General features: G+C 38.5%; 1 protein-coding gene and 1 non-coding gene across 18 annotated transcripts in view; one reads left to right on the top strand and one right to left on the bottom strand.

Annotated features, from left to right (window-relative positions):
• The window catches only part of PPP1R12B (protein phosphatase 1 regulatory subunit 12B), a 237,868-nt gene that overhangs the window by 51,961 nt on the left and 167,637 nt on the right, over positions 1-18,270 (top strand). The window lies entirely within an intron of this gene.
• LOC116271998 lies at positions 12,219-12,322 on the bottom strand. The gene has a single exon (XR_004180730.1). It is a non-coding gene; the product is annotated as a U6 spliceosomal RNA (small nuclear RNA).

Here is an 18,270-nt window from a genome sequence, read left to right as displayed (position 1 = left end):
CATTGGCAAGAATACAGCATAGTCCTAACATAAATATTTTCTTTTTTACTTTTGAGATGGAGTCTTGCCCTGTTGCCCAGGCTGGAGTGCAGTGGCGCAATCTTGGCTCACTGCAACCTCCACCTGCCGGATTCAAGAGATTCTCCCACCTCAGCCTCCCGAGTAGCTGGGACTACAGGCGTGCGCTACCACACCCAGCTAAAAAGTATTTTCTATATGTTTGATTTTTTTAGGCGACAGTTTGCCAAATTCCTTAAATTTGGCAGATTCTCATAGTATATGATCTCATGCTCTGCAAGAGGGAAATAGACCTCTGGAAAAATGGATAATTCTCAGCCAGTGTATTACACACACATGCACACACACGTTGGAAACAAAAGAAGCAAAACCAAAAACCCAAGGACAAACTGATTCTGATGTCATTATTTCCACAGCAAACAGCTGGGATTTTTACATATGTGACATTAACTTAGAAAACTTAGAAAATGGAAAGCTCCTACTTCATCCTCACTGCCATGTTAGTGTCACCTAGGGGCTGTGATCTGAATCGTCACTGGACTCTCTTCGTTATTATAGCATTATATTGATTTTGATGATATTAAATTGCCTTTTGGAAGATATTCACTATTTAGTTGTTGGAGTTCCTTTCCTCCTTTAACCCGTTCTCCCAAAACAGCTTTGATTTTTTTCAGAGACAGTATGCCAGGCATGCTGGTTAGCCTAGAATTAGTAGACACAAGGAACCTTCTGTCAGAGGGATTGCTGTGTCTGGCACAGGATCATTTGGGCACAGTATCATAGCTTGCCTGGCAGAAGTCTAAGCAAAGGGGCACAACACCCTTGGCAGGTTGAGAGTGGCAAGGGTAATGTCTTAGGTTGCCCAAGTAACTCTGTTTTAGTTAGAATCCTGACTAGCTGAGAAAGCATACTTCTCTCAATGGCCTTGGTGAAGCCTTTTGATGATTAACTATTTCCTTAAGAGTTTTAGAGCAGGCTCAGAAAAGGGCTTTCATTCTGTTAACTTCTTGCTTTTTGCTATATACATTGTTATATTGGTGGAAATTTCACATTTCATTATTTTATTTCCTTTTCCCCTCACTACTAAACACAGATTTTTTTTTTTGTAAATTCAGGTGGGAGATGAGCTTTTGAATCTCTAAAAGCTAGTGTTGTGATGATCAGTGTGTGGATTCTAAGATATCTGCTACCAACTAATAATAGTACCAAGACAAACTCTGGATGCTCACTGGATATGCCTGGGGATGGATATTAACATGGTCAATTTTGCTCAAAATAGGATGTTAGAAATTATTTTCATATTTAATTATATTCACATTTGTCATATAACTAGGAGATTTTTTTTCTTTTCTTTTGTTTTCTTTTCTTTTGAAAGGGTCTCGCTCTGTCACCTACGGCTGGAGTGTAGTGGTGTGTACATGGCTTACTGCAGCCTTGTTCTCCTGGGCCTAAGCGATCCCTCTGCCTTAGCCTCCTGTGTAGCTGGGGCCACAGGCATGTGTTAGCGTGCCCAGAGAATTTTTTAATTTTTTGTAGAGACGAGGTCTCATTTTGTTGTCCAAGCTGGTCTCAAACAGTCCTCCCTCCTTGCCTTCCTAAAATGCTGGGGTTACAGGTGTGAGCCACCGCACCTGGCCTGATTTCTTTCTTTCTTTTTTTTTTTTGAGATGGAGTCTAGCTCTTTCGCCCAGGCTGGAGTGCAATGGCGCGATCTTGGCTCACTGCAAGCTCTGCCTCCTGGGTTCAAGCCATTCTCCTGCCTCAGCCTCCTGAGTCGCTGGGACTATAGACACCCACCACCGTGCCCGGCTAATTTTTTGTATTTTTAGTAGAGATGGGATTTCACCGTGTTAGCCAGGATGGTCTCGATGTCCTGACCTTGTGATTTGCCCAACTCGGCCTCCCAAAGTGCTGGGATTACAGGTGTGAGCCACTGTGCTCGGCCGATGTGTTTTTCCTTGATGATGGGTTAAAAAGATCTTATTTCATTTATTTTTTATAATTTCAACTTTAGATTCAGGGGGTACATGTACAAGTTTGTTACATGAGTATATCGTGTGATGCTGAAGTTTGGGATATGACTGATCCCATCACCCAGTTAGTGAGTATAGTACCCAACAGTTAGGTTTTCATCCCTGGCCCCTCTCCCTTTCTCTCTCCCTCCCTCCCCACTCTAGTAGTCCCCAGTGTCTACTGTTGCCATCTTTATGCCCATGAATACCCAATGTTTAGCTCGCACTTATAAGTGAGAACATGGAGAATTTGGTTTTCTGTTCCTGTGTTAATTTACTTAGGATAATGGCTTCCAGCTGCATCCATGTTGCTGGAAAGGACATGATTTTGTTCCTTTTTATGGCACATAACTAGGAGATTTCTATCCTCGTTATTAATGTATTAGCTTGTTTTCTGTATTGTTAATATCATTAAGCAAATACATTCTTTGTGTGTGTAGAGCATTATTCTGGGCTCTGGGGATACTACTTACATACTTACAAGGAGTCTTGCTGAGAATTTGACCTATCAAAGATAACTACAATAAAATCCAATATACTACAATAGGTAATGGGAAACTGGTGGTAGTGGCTAGTATCTGCTAGGATGAGAAGAATAATCAAGGCAGGCTTCATAGAGAAGGTAATGTTTAAACTAAGTCTTTCAGACCACGTAGAAGCTCTAAGCAGGAAAATGCATTCCAGGCAGAGGAAACAGCATGTGAGTGTGGCACACTTGCAGAATTGTTAGAGATTGTTATGGAAATGGTTTATAATAGCTAACAGCAATATGCACGAGCAGTTAAGTTGTGCCAGACACTGTTCCAACTGCTGTGCCCGTACAAAGTTATGTAATCTTCATAATAATACTGAGAAATAAATACTACTGTTATTTCCATTTTATAGATGGGGTAACTGAGGCAGAAAGAAGTTAAGTAACTAATACAAGGTCTTATAGCTATTAAGTTCCACAGCTGACATTTGAATTCAAACTTTCTGGCCAATGCACTAAATTGGGGTCAGCAAACTATAGCTCATGGGCCAAATCCTGCTCACTGCTTGTTTTTGTACAACCTATAAGCCAAAAATAGTTTTGCATTTTTAATTAGCTGAAAAAGAAGTAAAATATTTTGTGATATGTGAAACTTATATGAAATTCAGATTTTTAGTATCCATGAAATTTTACTGGAACCTAGCTATAGTCATTGGTTTAGTACTGTCTATAGCTGCTTTTAAATTATAATGACAGAGTTGAATGTTTGCAAGAGACTATGATCTGCAAAGCATAAAGTACTTCTTTCTTTTTTCTCTTTTTTCTTCTTGTTTTTTTAGAGACAGGGTCAGGCTCTGTCACCCATGCTGGAGTATAATGGCACAATCATACTTCACTGCAGTTTTGACCTCCTGGGTTTAAGCAATTTTTTCATCTCAGCCTCCTGAGTAGCTAGGACTACAGTTATGCACCACCATGCCTGGTTAATTTTAAATTTTTTTTTTTTTTGTAGATACAGGTTCTCGTCATGTTGCTCAGGCTGGTCTTGAACTCCTGGCCTCAAGCAATTCATTCACCTTGGTCTCTCAAATAAAGTACTTTCTATTTGGCTCTTTACAGAGAAAGTTTGCTGTAAATCAGTGCACTCTACTGCCTCACAGTATATTTTGTTTTATTAATTAACACGAAGAATATCATACGTTAATAGCAATACTTGGAGTTATGTACTAGTTATCTTTTTAAAAGTCTCTTTTCTTATTTGTCATCTTGTGTCCTCACATCAACCCTGAAATTAAAAAAAGGTTAAATTTGGTGTTTCTCTTGTATAGCTAGGAAACTTAGCTGTGGAAAGATTAGGATGGGCTGTGACATTAAAGTCAGACTCTTTTGCCTGTACAGCATCTTATAACATCTTCCATTCTGTTCTGAAATTTCTCCTCTACTTCTGTCCTACATACACAGTTGTTCAGAGTTTGGGCTTGAGGACACTCTATAAATGAGACATTTGAGACAGATTGAAAGCAAGGTAACACACACTCTTTCCTTAACCTTGGGTGCCTCTGCGAGAGCATCTGAAATTTTCTGTCTTGGCAAGCTTCACTTAAGTCTGAGCACCCTGCCAGCGAAGTGCTCCAGCAGGCTGGGATTTGATTGCAGATAAGTAAGCATTTACCGTCAAAGGAGACAGGGGGCGTTTCTCATTTTCATTTCCATAAAGGGATGCCATTGCTTTGCCAGGCTGTGTGGAATGTCTTTGCCTTAACAGTGAATCTTGAGTCCCTTTCAGGTTTTTACCTGTCCATATTCTACTTTTGGAACATGAGGTTTCTACCTTTCTGCTATTCCTGATATTTTCCTTGGCTTAGGAATGCCTTCTCTTACCAACCAAATCACAGAAGCTTTTCTTGTTACCTTGGTACTACCACTAAGCTAGTCAGGGAGAGTGGAATCTAACTCTTCTATTTGTGACCTCAAGGGATGTTTGTGTTATTTATTGGTTTGTATTTTTCATTCTACTTCCCTTCTTCTAGGACGTAGCAGTCTGAGGTTTCAACTATAGGCCATGTTTTGTTGTATCATTGTGCTTGATGCTTTCAGGAAAAAAACAAGTTATTTAGATTTCTAAAGTCTTAATCTCTAGTGTGTTCTGTTTTCAGCCTCAATAGTGAATTTACATTATCAGATATCCAAAATTGATTATACCCAGATTTGGACTGTTAAGGCCTAGCAGAAACAAGGTGCAGCTTTAAGAGAGGTCAACTATGTTTCTGCTCATAGCCAGCATTTCCTTGGCCTCAGACAATGCTTAGGTCAGAGCAATGTAGAAAAACAATTCTCTGTCCAGGGAGTCAGATGCCTGAGAGATGCAACTCAAACACCTACAATGAAGGGTAACATATACAGACATTTGTCAAAATTTAATGAATGTATACTTAATATTTATGCTTTTTACTATATGTAAATTTTACTTCAAAAGAAAAATAATACTGTAAAGAGGTATTGAACTCTAGTTTATAGTGAAGTATTTGGAGAAATTATTACTAATGTCTGAAATGGGATGAATGGATGAAGGGATGCATACATGACAAAGCAAGTACAACATTAATGGTGGACGATAGCTTGTGTGGGTATATGCGGTGGGGTGGGTCACTGTGAACTTCTTTCAACTTTTCTGTGTTTGAACATCTTCATAATAAAATTGTTTGGGAAAATAAGTAAAGGGGATGGGCAGGTAATATAAATTAATAAAGCAGGCTTGGTATAACACAGTAGAGAGAGATGGGGCCTAGGGCACTGAGAAATGCATGTTCTGCCTAAAGAAGGCGGCTGCCACTCAACTCCAACCAGTTGTTGCTTTGTGGGAATCTGGCCCCAGTGTTGTAAGGTAATCTAATTTTTTAAAAGGAGTTTCAAATATAGAATTTTTGTGTGCAAAAAAATCTTTAATTTTAAAATACCATATGGGCCAAACAGTCTATTTTTGATTTACCAACTCATTTTCTATTCCAAAGATTTCAATTTTCGAGAAGAAATTGGGGGTGTCCTCTGAGTTGTAAAGTTACCATTGTTCTCACTAACACGTGCCTTTAAAGAGATTTCAGCTGTAGCAGAGACCTTATACTGTAACCTCAATTCCCCTGTTGTGTGGGCTGCTGTACAGTAATGCCTTGCCAGGCCCATGCCATGGTATTCATGACACTGACCCAACCAGGACTTTGCTGTGGGGCAGGGAACAGCTGTGAGGCTGGGCTGGTTGGCACTGATTTCTCTAGGCTCACTTTAGGATTATTTAATATGGAAAGGGCAACGGTACTTGTTAGTTTGCTGCTCAAATATAGTTCCTGAGTGTAAGTCACTTAGGCTTTAAGAGAAATTAGCACTAGTTGGGAATCAGAAACAGAAAAGACTTCTAAGACTTCCTTATATTCCCTGTTTTGTCTAAGTGGTGTCACAATTCACCCACAGTCCTAAGCTCTTAACAATCTCCATGTTATCCTTTCTCACCACTGACATTCTAATAAGTGACCCCGTTCAGTTCATTCTACCTCAGGGGTACTTCTCAAATCCATGTCCTCCCCAATGTCTTAGCTGCCAGTACCTTACTTCAAGACCTCATCCTCTCTAGCCTGGATTACAATTTCCTCACTGGTGTCTCTCATGAGTTTTCCCTCCCAGTGGTTCAATCTTCATATTCCCACTGTAATTATCATTCTAAGATACAATTCTGATAGTATCACTCTCTGGTTTAAAAACCTCAATACCTCCCTGTTGTCTTCAGGATAAAGGTGAGTGAAACTCTTTATCATGGATGGGATATAGGGACCTTCATGACTGTCAACGTACCCTACCAGCCACAATTCCTTCTATTTTCCATTAGCCTATAGGGTAAAGTTCCAATTTCTCAGTATGGCAAATGAAGCCCTACTTAAATTTCTATGCATGTCCCCACCCCTTTCTTAGTCTATGCATGCATAGAATTCTCACTATTCCAAAAAATGGACATTTTCTCTCTCCTCCCGACCTTTGCCTATGTTATTCTTTTTGCTTTAGATCTCTTCATTTGCTGCTGTTTCAGTGTTCTCTTTCTTCTTTATAACTCAAATAATTATTTTTATTTTTATTTTTTAAATTTTTATTATTATTTTTTTGAGATGGAGTCTCACTGTGTCGCCCAGGCTGGAGTGCAGTGGTGCATCTTGGCTCACTGCAACTCCACTTCCCAGCTTCAAGTGGTTCTCCTGCCTCAGCCTCCTGAGTAGCTGGGACTACAGGCGTGTGCCACCACACCCGACTAATTTTTTGTATTTTTTTAGTAGAGACTGGGTTTCGCTGTGTTAGCCAGGATGGTCTCGATCTCCTGACCTTATGATCTGCCCACCTTGGCCTCCCAAAGTGCTGGGATTACAGGCGTGAGCCACCGCACCCAGCCCAAATAATGTTTATACTGGGAGATTTTTCCTGTCACTCCTGGACCAAGTTAGCAACTTCGTACTCTGCACTACAACACTTTGTACTTATCTCTCATTTTATATTAGTGATTATTTCTGTTGCATTGTATCATTTACATGTCTCTTTCCACCACTAAATGGTAAAGTCTTAATCATTTTTTATTACTGCATCTCCACCTGAGGACCATGTCTGGCATAGTACAGGCCTTAGTAAATATTTGTTATGTGAATAAATGGAAATGCACATTACAGTCAGGGAACACTGATTACTGGGACAAATTCTTAACCTGTTCTTTGGTAATGTGAGTCAGTGTCAGATCCAGAACTTTATCTTCTTAGATTTTCTGCTTGTGCTAACTATTAGACTTGATGGACCCTCAGCAGCCAGTGACTCTGTTATGGTAAAACGCAGTCTAAAGCCCCTCAACTTCCTTTACCAGCTATAGGAGTCAGCTATAGGAGCCCTGGCCCATTGTTTTTCCTTTCCTCTAATCCTAGCTTTAATTAACTTTCATCTCTTATGAATGAAACCTGACTGTGATTTGTTTACATGTACAGGAACTTACATAGAGCTCATATTTATATTTAAGTATAATATTACTTATGTAGAACTATATTTATGTTTAAGTATATCGTTTTTGCTCTTGTGTAGAAAGGAGGGTCCCTTGTTAACTCTGGAGGTTATACAAGGGTAATATAATAATAGCAGCTAACACATAACATTTAACTGTGTGCCAGGCACGGAGTGTTTTTATGTACATTAGCTCATTTAATCCTAATTGTAGCCCCATGAAGTAGTTCTTATGATTGGTATGATAATTTAACAGATGAGGAACCCGAAGCAGACAAAATAACTTGTTCCGAGAACACAAAACTACTTAACTGGTAGACCTGGGATTTAAACTCAGGAAGTCTTACTTCATAGTCTGTGCTCTTAACTGTATACTGTACTGCGTAGGGTTATTTAACTGCTTTCTCTCATGTCTTCTACCATGTAGTACTCTACCTCTGGGAGGACATGACAATAAGTGTTATGGACTAATAATATATTATTAGCTTTGACTATATAAAACTCAATGAAAATATGCTGGGAAAAATAATAACCTTTTATTTAATATCTCCTTTTAGGGATAATATTTGGTGTGCTGATTTATACTTTCTGCAGATTTAAACTGCCTGTAATTTCTTTGTGGCATTCACTCCTTACTCAACTCAGATCCCAGAATTGCCTTCCTTCTTTTCCCTGGACTTACTTAATAGCTATGGAGCATTGCCCATGCTGTAGCTTTCAGGCTGTGCTCTTGTGGCTTGTGAAACACTTGTTTATGGGCACAGAGTGATCTGGAGTTAAATAGAAAAATCCCTCTCCATGGGACAACAATTTACTGTACATGCCAACTTGGCAGCAGGGTAGACCATTGTGGGGCTGTGATTTAGACAGGTAGCCAAGATAGGAAGGAGGTTTCTAATCCAGACTCATGCTAATAAACAGAGTGGTAACCAAAGCAATTTAATGAGATCTTTGTGTTTTGCATTTAATCTAGTTAGGAGTAACCAACCTAAATTGACCAATTGGCCACATTCCTCATATAAAATTTTTGGAGGTGTAGACTAATATCAGTTAACACTGTATATACTGAAATAAAACTATTTTTAGGGAGATGGTATTAAGCATTGAAAATGTTCCATGAAGCAAGTAGTTTCTTGACCCTGGCCATGAACTCTATTTCGGACACCTCTAAATTGGTAGATAGAAAGCATTTAGGTGGTTCTGTGACTGAATATATGACCTTAAATAAGAATCATTTAACTTTTCCAAGGCTGAGTTTCTTATCTGTAACATGAAAAGTCCTAATGCTTATCTCTCCAGCTTCCATATTCTTTTTTTCCTTTACTGCTTTGTTATAATAGACTTTTTCCAAGGAATGTCTTTGATCAAGTCTGTAAAGGTGTATCATTCCATTACTTAGTGTGTCTTAGCTCTTATGTGCAGAATTTGTAAGAAGGCAATTTCAACAGGACTTTCTTATATTCAAGTGTCAGAGTTACTCAGCTATCTCACCTTTGATCTGAAAGAAAGTCATACTTGGGATTTTTATCACAATTAGTAGGCCACATTTATTCCTCAAAATTATAATTATCAGTGAGTAACAAAGTAGAGATTTGGAGACTGGAACATACAACTTCTGTTTGAAGATGACTCATGAGCTTTGAGAAAATGCAGATTTCATTTTCTGATCTCATTCTTCATCTTCTTTCTCCTCAACTTTCAAAAAACATGATTTGATGATAAGAGATCAGACATGTATAACCATAGTGCAAAAGTTGCCAAATTGTGAGACAGCCGAATGAGTTTTTCTTCATTTAGGTGAATAAAAGCATGGGGAATAGAGAAGATTGAGGGAAAAGTTATTTGAAGCGAAGTGCTTGTTAGAATCCAAAATGAACACATTTTTGACACGTAAGTACTGTTAACCCTTAGGCAATATGATGCTTGCTCTTACTTGAAGGAAGATGTTCTTTGGTCCCAACTTGTAAGCATTTGCAGTCTTGAGGTAATATGCCAGTTTACTGAAAACAAAATCTTAATCAGTATGACACTTCATGGAAAATTCTTTACTTCTGCTCTCTTGGCTGTCTCTCTTGACAGGGTACAGTTCTGTGTCCAGAGCCTGCCTGATCACTGAGTACATAATCAGATATAGTTCTCACCATTTGAGAGCCAAACTGTCTCTGCCAATGGGGTTATGAGTCTTTCACACAGTACAGACAGTTGCTGGGGTCACCTGTCATATTGGAGCGGACTGCTGTGATGATTCCTACTTAAGCAATAGTTATATTATATCATGATTGGAATGAAGAGACAGGTACTTGGAAGGACTGACTCAAGCTCTGGATCAGTCAATCTTAACTACTAATAGGTTAAAGCCTTCATGTAGTGAAGATCCGATGGTGGAGATTGCCAGATTTACTGAGTCCTTTATTACCTTTAATTTATTTGTACCACTGGCCGTCTGTATCTGTGGATTCTGCATCCATGGATTCAACCAACTGCAGATTGAAAATATTTGGGAAAAATGAAAAATAAAAATTTAATATTAATAAAAATAATACAAACAAAAAGTATAGTATAATGACTATTTACATAGTATTTACATTATTTTAGGCATTTTGGGTAATCTAGAGATGATATAAAGTATTTGAAAGGACGTGCATAGGTTATATGCAAATACTATACCATTTTATTTAAGGAACTTGACCCTCAGTGGATTTTGGTATCTGCAGGGAGTCTTGCAACCAGTTCTCTATGGATACTGAGGGACAGCTGTATAATTTCTTGGCATATGATTTTTTGGCCGCCTAGTTGGGACAAGGGGACTTTGAACTTAGAAATGTTGGGTTTCACAGGGACCTCATCAATCAGTATTTCTATCCCAGTTTCAGTCCTCAGCCAGAATACCTTCAGTAAAATGCCTCATGTGAGAACCATGATTAGTTCTTTCAGGGTTTTGCTATTTGAGCCAGAGATTGGTTAAACAGTTTCTAAAACTTTCTACTTAATGTAGTTGTCTTTTAAAAAGTCGTATGATAAATTTATTGATCACTTTTCATCTGTCAAAGAAGGGATCAGTTACAGCTGTGATTTTCAGTTATTAGTAAGGATTGAGGATATGGCAGACTCTCTAGGTCCTGATTCCCTATTCTATGGCAAGTTTATTAGTTTCCTGTGGCTTCTGCAGCAAATTAATACAAACTTGGTGGCCTAAAACAAAATTATTCAATCATTCTTCCACAGTTCTGGAGGCCAGAAGTTTAAAATCAAGGTGTTATCAGGGCCGTACTCCCTCTGGTATATATATACATTATATGTATATACCATATTTTACTTATCCATTCACCCATCAATGGGCTCTTCAGTTTCTTCCACATTGTAGCTGTTGTGAATAAGACTGCTGTGAACATGGGTGTACACATACCTCTTTGAGAGACCCTGCTTTCAATTATGACTATTATTATTTCTTTTCTTTTTTTTTTTTTTTTTTGAGACAGAGTCTCGTTCTGTCCCCCAGGCTGGAGTACAGTCTCTGCTCACTGGAACCTCTACCTCCTGGGATCAAGCAATTCTTGTGCCTCAGTCTCCTGAGTAGCTGGGATTATAGGCGCATGCCACCACACATGGCTAATGTTTTGTATTTTCAGTAGAGACAAAGTTTCGCCATGTTGCCCAGGCTGGTCCTGAACTCCTGAGATCAGGCAGTCCACTCGCCTCAACCTACCGAAGTGCTAGGATTACAGGCATGAGCCATTATGACAGGCATCAATTATTTTGAGTATATACCCAGAAGAATCCTATTTTTGAATAGAAAATAGAAATGGTAAGTCTATTTTTAATTTTTTGAGGAACTTCCATACTGTTTTCCATAGAGGCTATACCATTTTACATTCCCCTGAGCAGTGCACAAGGATTTTAATTCCTTGCCAACACTTTTTTTTTTTTTTGAGATGGAGTCTTCCTCTGTCACCAGGCTGGAGAGTAGTGGCGCGATCTTGGCTCACTGCAACCTCCGCCTCCTGGGTTCAAGCGATTCCCCTGCCTCAGCCTCCCAAGTAGCTGGGACTACAGGCACACACCACCACGCCCAGCTAATTTTTTGTATTTTAGTAGAGATGGGGTTTCACCATGTTGGCTAGGATGGTCTCAATCTCCTGATCTCATGATCCGCCCACCTCGGCCTCCCAAAGTGCTGAGATTACAGGTGTGACCCATCTTGCCCAGCCAGCACTTTAAAAATATTTCCTTGCATGCTAAAATTTTATTTTTATATTTTATTATTTATTTTTAGAGACAGGTCTTGCGTGTTGCCCAGGCTTGAGTGCAGTGGTGCTATCATAGCTCACTGCAGCCTCGATCACCTGGGCTCAAGCGATCCTCCCTCCTTAGCCTCCCAAATAACTGGGACTACAGACTTATTTTGGTTTTTTGATAATAGCCATCCTAATAGGTATAAGGTGCTATCTCATTGTAGTTTTGATTTTCATTTCCCTAATGATTAGTGACATTGAGCATTTTTTCATGTGCTCATTGGCCATTTGTATATCTTTGGAGACGTGTCCATTCAAATCTTTTTTGCCCATATTTGAATCTGGTTGTTTATTTTTTGTTGTTGAGTTTTAGGATTTCTCGATATATTCTGGCTATTAATCCCTTAATAGATATATGATTTGCAAATTTAAAAAAATTATTACATACATATATTTTTGCTTATAAAAAATATGGAATGCTTCATGAATTTGCTTGTCATCCTTACATAGGGGCCATGCCAATCTCTGTATTGTTCCAATTGTAGTATATGTACTGCCGAAGTGAGCACTGATTTGCAAATAATTTTCTCCCACTCTATGGACTGCCTTTTTACTCTTTCGGTAGTGTTTTTTGATATACTCCCTCAACAATTTTGTCCACATGATTTGTTGAAATCAAGGAAAGCGTGGGCTGAAAAATCCAAACAAGTAGGTGTTAGGCTGCACTAAGCCCAGCTTCTAGTGTAACATATGCCCAGACACCTGGGGCTGGGTTTTATGGGGAAGAGTTGTTCTTAGGCCAAGGCAGGTAGTATTCGTGATATTCTGAGACACAACAGCAAGGTCAGCTCTGAAAGCTGGCACTTGCTGCTGGCAACAGTTGCAGGCTATTTTGGGAACCGAGGAGGCTTTGTTTTGTGAGGCCTTCTCTGCACTGCCAGATTTAACCCTGGCCCTGATTGATCATCAGCCACTTTTGCCTTTGATATGAAGAGAGCAGTATCAGGTACAGTAGTGAGATCACAGTGCTCTTTCCCCAGATTATTGATAAAATCAAGTATTTTTCCTTGGAGATTATCATTGCCAGACAAATGTGACATGCTGATGTTAGGAAGCTTTAATTTATTACCTGGCAGTTTTTCTAAATAGTTCCTTTATACTAGTAATTAAGTTATATCTCTATTTCTTAAGGAGCTTAGAACATGTCGTTACTTTAGTAAATTTTGATATGTCTTCAGGAATGCAAAATAGGAGGAAATGGCTTAAACTACATCAGAAGGAATCTAAGTCAAATGCAAAGAATTTCCCCATTATCATGGGTAACATCAAAAGCTTGTTTAGCCTGCTTCCCAAGAAAAGGAAAGACCTATCTCTCTGGAAGGTTTAGCATAGCGCTGTGTAGAGGCATGATGTTGAAGTTCATGTCCCTGGACACAGTTTTGTAAGTGGGCGAATCTGCTCATCTACCATGCTTCAGTTGTGAATGAGTCAGCAGCGCAGCTGCAGATGGAGTGGACAGAAGGGCATCTAAATTTAGTCGTTATTCACTGGAGAAGATTTTCAGGAACTATGTGTCTCTCATCCATGCTTTAGTCTCTTATCCATGCTTTAGTCATATTCCTTCTTCTGGAGGCAAACAAACAAACAAACAAACAAACAAAAAACAAAACCAGAGAGAGAGCAAGAGAACAGTTATTCCAAGTTGCTTAATGAGAGTGAGTGTCCTACAACTCTTGATTGGTCTTACCTACAAGGATGATTCTCTTCCACCTTAACTGGGTGCATACTATTTTATTCATATAGCTCCTGAATTTAAGAACCCATGGGATTCTGAACATTAGAGAGGGAATTTTCTGCAGTTAGACTTACAAACAAGCTCCAGAATCTTGCTAGTTCAAAGACATTTTTAACCAAACTACTTTCCTCCTGTAAGGTACTGGGGGTGGGGAGGGCTGTGATCAGTGAGGAATAAGTACTTTTTGAGTTTTTTTTTTTTTTTCCCCTTGAGGCAGTTGCTGTGTGTTACACTGTTGCCTTAACAACAACAAAGTCAGGAACAATTCCAAGGGCTTATCTCCTTTAATCTTTACAAAACCTTATAAGGTAGGTGGTACTCCCAATACTATAGATGAGTACATATGCTTATAGTTAGGTTAGATACCCCACTGTGGGTTGTATGCATCAGCAGAGCTGGTATGCAAGCCCTGGTCTGTCTGACTCTGAAGCTGGTGCTTTTATTTATTTTACAAATAGAGATGGGGTCTCACTGTGTTGCACAGGTTCTCCTGGACTCAAGCGATCCTCCCACCTCGGCCTCTCAAAGTGCTGGGACTACAGGTGTGAGCCACCATGCCTAGCCAAAACTGTTTTAAACAATATACCATCCTTCACTTTGTGGAGGGTATGGGGAATGGTTTAGACAGTTGGCCTCCTTTATTTTCTCTAAGATGGTTCTTCACAGATTGATGATCGCTAAATTACATTTTTAGAGTAGGCTAGTTTTGTTGTTGTAACTTCCTTACAGTGTCATTCCCATAAAATTTTGTATCAAACTGGCTGTAGTGGCATGTAGCTGTAGTCCCAGCTACTTGGAAGGCTGAGACAGAGGCTTTTTGAGCCCAAGAGTTAATGACTAGCCCTGGCAACAGAGCGAGACCCTGTCTCAGAAATTTTTTTGTATCAAGGATTTGCGATTTATAAGACACAATATCACAAAATTTGAAAGAAGAGAACTGAAGTAGTGATGAGGCGAAGGAGATTAAGAAAAGGAAAGAAGTAAGAGGGGAGGAAAGAGAAAAGATAAGTTTTCTCCCATTTGATACCTGGACTAGCTGGACTTATTTTAGGGCCTCTGGAATGTGGCTGCTGTTGTCTTTAAAGGCCAAAGAATGATCTTGAAAACATTGGCTTCTAAAAGTCTGCTTGATAGTGGTGTGGACATTAGAGCTAAGTTTTTAGATTGTTCTTTCAGAGCCAAAGAAATTTTGCAACCCAGCAAGAAGCAATTGACCCAGCTGTCCTGGCCTACACAGGTTTAGACGGCACATTTGGCCTTCTTGATATAGGAGTATTACTAAGGGCAAAGAGTGTTTTTAGCACAACCTTTAAAATACTTTTTTATTCTTGGACTTCAGTACCTTTTTGAAAGTGTCCTCTTCCATTTTTTTTACTTAAAAATGCTTATTTACAAAAAAGAAAAATAAATAAAATAAAAATGTTTATTTACAGTTTTTAGTGAGGTACTCTGCGAGAAGTTGGCTAGACCTTGCCATATGGGATTGCAAATGGGCAGACATACAATATATGACCAATTTAGTGATAAGCATACTTATGAACTATTTGTAAATATGAATAATTATTAAACATTTTACATGGTAAAGAATGGGATATACTTGTGGAAGTTGATAAATCTAAGAAAACATCATAGAAGAAATATAATTTCTGGAGCTGCTGTTGAAAACTAGACCACTATGAATACTGGCTATAAAAGTCAGATTGGCCAGAAGGTCAGATTGGAGGAATATATTATATAGCATCAAATCAAACCTAGATTGGCATTTTTAGCTAATCTCAGTAACTGTAAAAGAAGTATCAAATATTTTGGGAAAAAAATAACAAAGATGCTGTTTGTAACCAAGTTATCTAATTAAATTTTCATCTAAATGAAATCACCCTTTTTTCATTCATCCCCTTCTAGGCAGGATTGATACGAGGTTTATCTCTGAAGGGAGTTCCTGTAAGTTCTCTTGGTATGATATGTACTACATAAGTCCTGTAGTTACAAGGGCCCTCTAGAGTTCTAACTTTAATTCTTTCCACAGTAATCTTTTGCCATTTAAATAGTTCATTATCACCATGAAATATCTTTTGGTATGTTTGATTAAAGACAGTGGTTATCAAACTGATCTCAGGATTCCTTTATACTTAAAAAATCATTTAGGACTCCCAAAATTTAACCAGGACTTTGTTTGTATTGATTATTATATGTTACTGAGAAATTTTTAAAACATGTAGTTATTAAATATGTACTTATTAAGTCATTTAAAGCAACAATGACGCTGTTTACGTGTTAATATAAATGACATAATTAAAAATAATGATATTGTTTTACGTTTTTACAAATTTATTTTAATGTCTGTATTCAATCTGTTGTGATATATTATTTTGATGAAAGTATATAAAATGTGGCCTCTCAAAGGGAGAGGGAGGACCATTTAATAGTCTGTTCAGACAACTGTAGATGTTTTTCTTGGATATTATACCAAACTCCAACAAGGGATGGTTTGTTTCTTTTTCTTTTTCTTTTTTGAGACAGACTCTCTGTGACCCAGGCTGGAGTGCAGTGGTGCCATCCTGGCTCACTACAACCTCTGCCTCCTGGGTTCAAGTGATTCTTATTCCTCAGCTTCCTGAGTAGCTGAGATGCACCACCATACCTGCCTAGTTTTTGTATTTTTAGTAGAGATGAGGTTTCACCATGTTGGCTAGGCTGGTCTCAAACTCCTGACCTTAGGTGATCCACCTACCTCGGCCTCCAAAGTGCTGGGATTACAGGCATGAGCCACCACACCCAACCTGATAGTTTCTTAAATGTAAGTTTTGGAAATGGTAGTTTAAGACATGAGTTTCTTAAATGTCCGTGCAGTGTGGAAACTGAAACCATATCAATGGACTTTTCTTACTCTCTTACATTAAAACGCATTAGTCTAACTTGTACTTTAAATGAATCTTTTACTTCATGCGTGATTTTCTAACACCATGCATTTGTTTATTTGGAAAATATAGGTTGATTGAGTTATAGAGATCTTACAAATCTAAATACATTTCATTATATAATATCAACAAATCAGATTTGTTGATAGACAGACAGACCTTATCAGAAAAGTGAATACTGGAAAGCTGTCAAGCTCATGGTGGTAGCTGTTTCCGGAATTCTTATCTTCACTTGGATGGTCGAATTTTGTTGCAACACATACTGATTATTTTCTCTGGAGTGACAGGCTTACTTTGTTCATTTTCAAGTCTGAATTATCACAATTTGTTGGTTATTCTTTTGAGTAAAAATGGTGTTATTTTGATTTTAAAAAGTGGCTAGTTCATCTCACATCTGAAGCAGATGCACAAGTGGTGTGTTTTTATTTTTATTTTTGTTTTTGTTTTCAAGACAGGGTCTTTCCCTGTCACCCAGGCTGGACAGCAGTGATCACAGCTCACTGCAGCCTCGACCTCCCAGGCCTAAGTCATCCTCCCACCTTAGCCTGCCAAGTAGCTGGGACTACACGTGCATGCCACCATGCCTGGCTAATTTTTAATGTTTTTGTAGAGATGGGGTCTGTGTTGCTCAGGCTGGTCTTGAACTCCTGGGCTCAAGCATTCCTACTGCCTCAGCCTCTCGAAGTGTTGGGATTATAGGCATGAGTTACCATGCCTGGCCTTAGGTGCTTTTTCCTAGAATCAACCATCATACCTGAAAATACAGCAGAAGTGCTTTAAGTATACTTTCCATTTTCTCACACAGAATATTAAAAAATTTCTACTGCTTTTTCAAGGTTATTCTTAAGTGAAACTGGCTTTCTTTTTTATTTTTTTAACTGTATGTGGTGGGGAAGAATATAGTGCCTGCTGGTAGTTTTTGATGCCATTGTCTTGCTTCATGCTAAGGCACCAGCAGTTTTACTCACCATTGCTTTTGCATCATTAGTGTAAATGTCAATACAATGAAAATGCAAGTAATGTCTTAAAATTATTATGAAAATCCTTTGATTTGGATAATTCTACCTGAGCTGAAGTTTTAGCCTTGTTTTTTAAAGGAGGGGATTAAAAGGCAAGTTTTAAAAAGGGAGTCTCATTTGTTTCTTGGTCCTGAATTATCCCAATGGTTTTGTAACCATCGAAGCCTTGATAATGATTACCATTTTCACATGTGGACCTTCTACCACATTTTTATTCTGTAGCTATGTCAAGACCTTTTGGTTTTTTTAGATCTCATTGCTGTTCGTGACTGTTTCTTTTAGTCTTATGGTAAGCCTAAAGCCTTTATTCAAAAAGTTTCTGCTGTCTCCTAATTGCTGCCATGAAATGAGCAGATGAGACTCCTAACCATCCATAACTGCAAGCATACTTTGCCATAGTGTTTGAAGCCATTCAGAAAATACATGAAAATACATTTTTTCTGTTTGAAATGATCACCCTACCATTTCTCACCAAAGCAAGGTTTATTTAGCAATTCTAGAGTCGTAAACTACAACTTCCCACTGAGAAAAACTGCATTTGATCCTGTGTGATTTTTTCTTTTTTAAATGAATGAATGAATGAATTTTTTTATAATAGAGACAGGGTCTCACTTTGTTACCCAGGCTGGTCTCAAACTCCTGGCTTCAGGCAATCCTCTGATTATTTTCTTTTAAAATTAATAAGCATCTGCGACAAATAGGTGGCAGTGAAATAAAATAAAATTCATATACAAATCAGTGTTTTGTGACATGCTTTCCTTTTCATAATGATGAAACAGCTTATT

The sequence above is a fragment of the Papio anubis genome, chromosome 1 (genome assembly GCF_008728515.1).
Source record: "Papio anubis isolate 15944 chromosome 1, Panubis1.0, whole genome shotgun sequence".
Classification (NCBI taxonomy): domain Eukaryota; kingdom Metazoa; phylum Chordata; class Mammalia; order Primates; family Cercopithecidae; genus Papio; species Papio anubis.
This window is presented reverse-complemented; position numbering and strand designations above follow the sequence as displayed.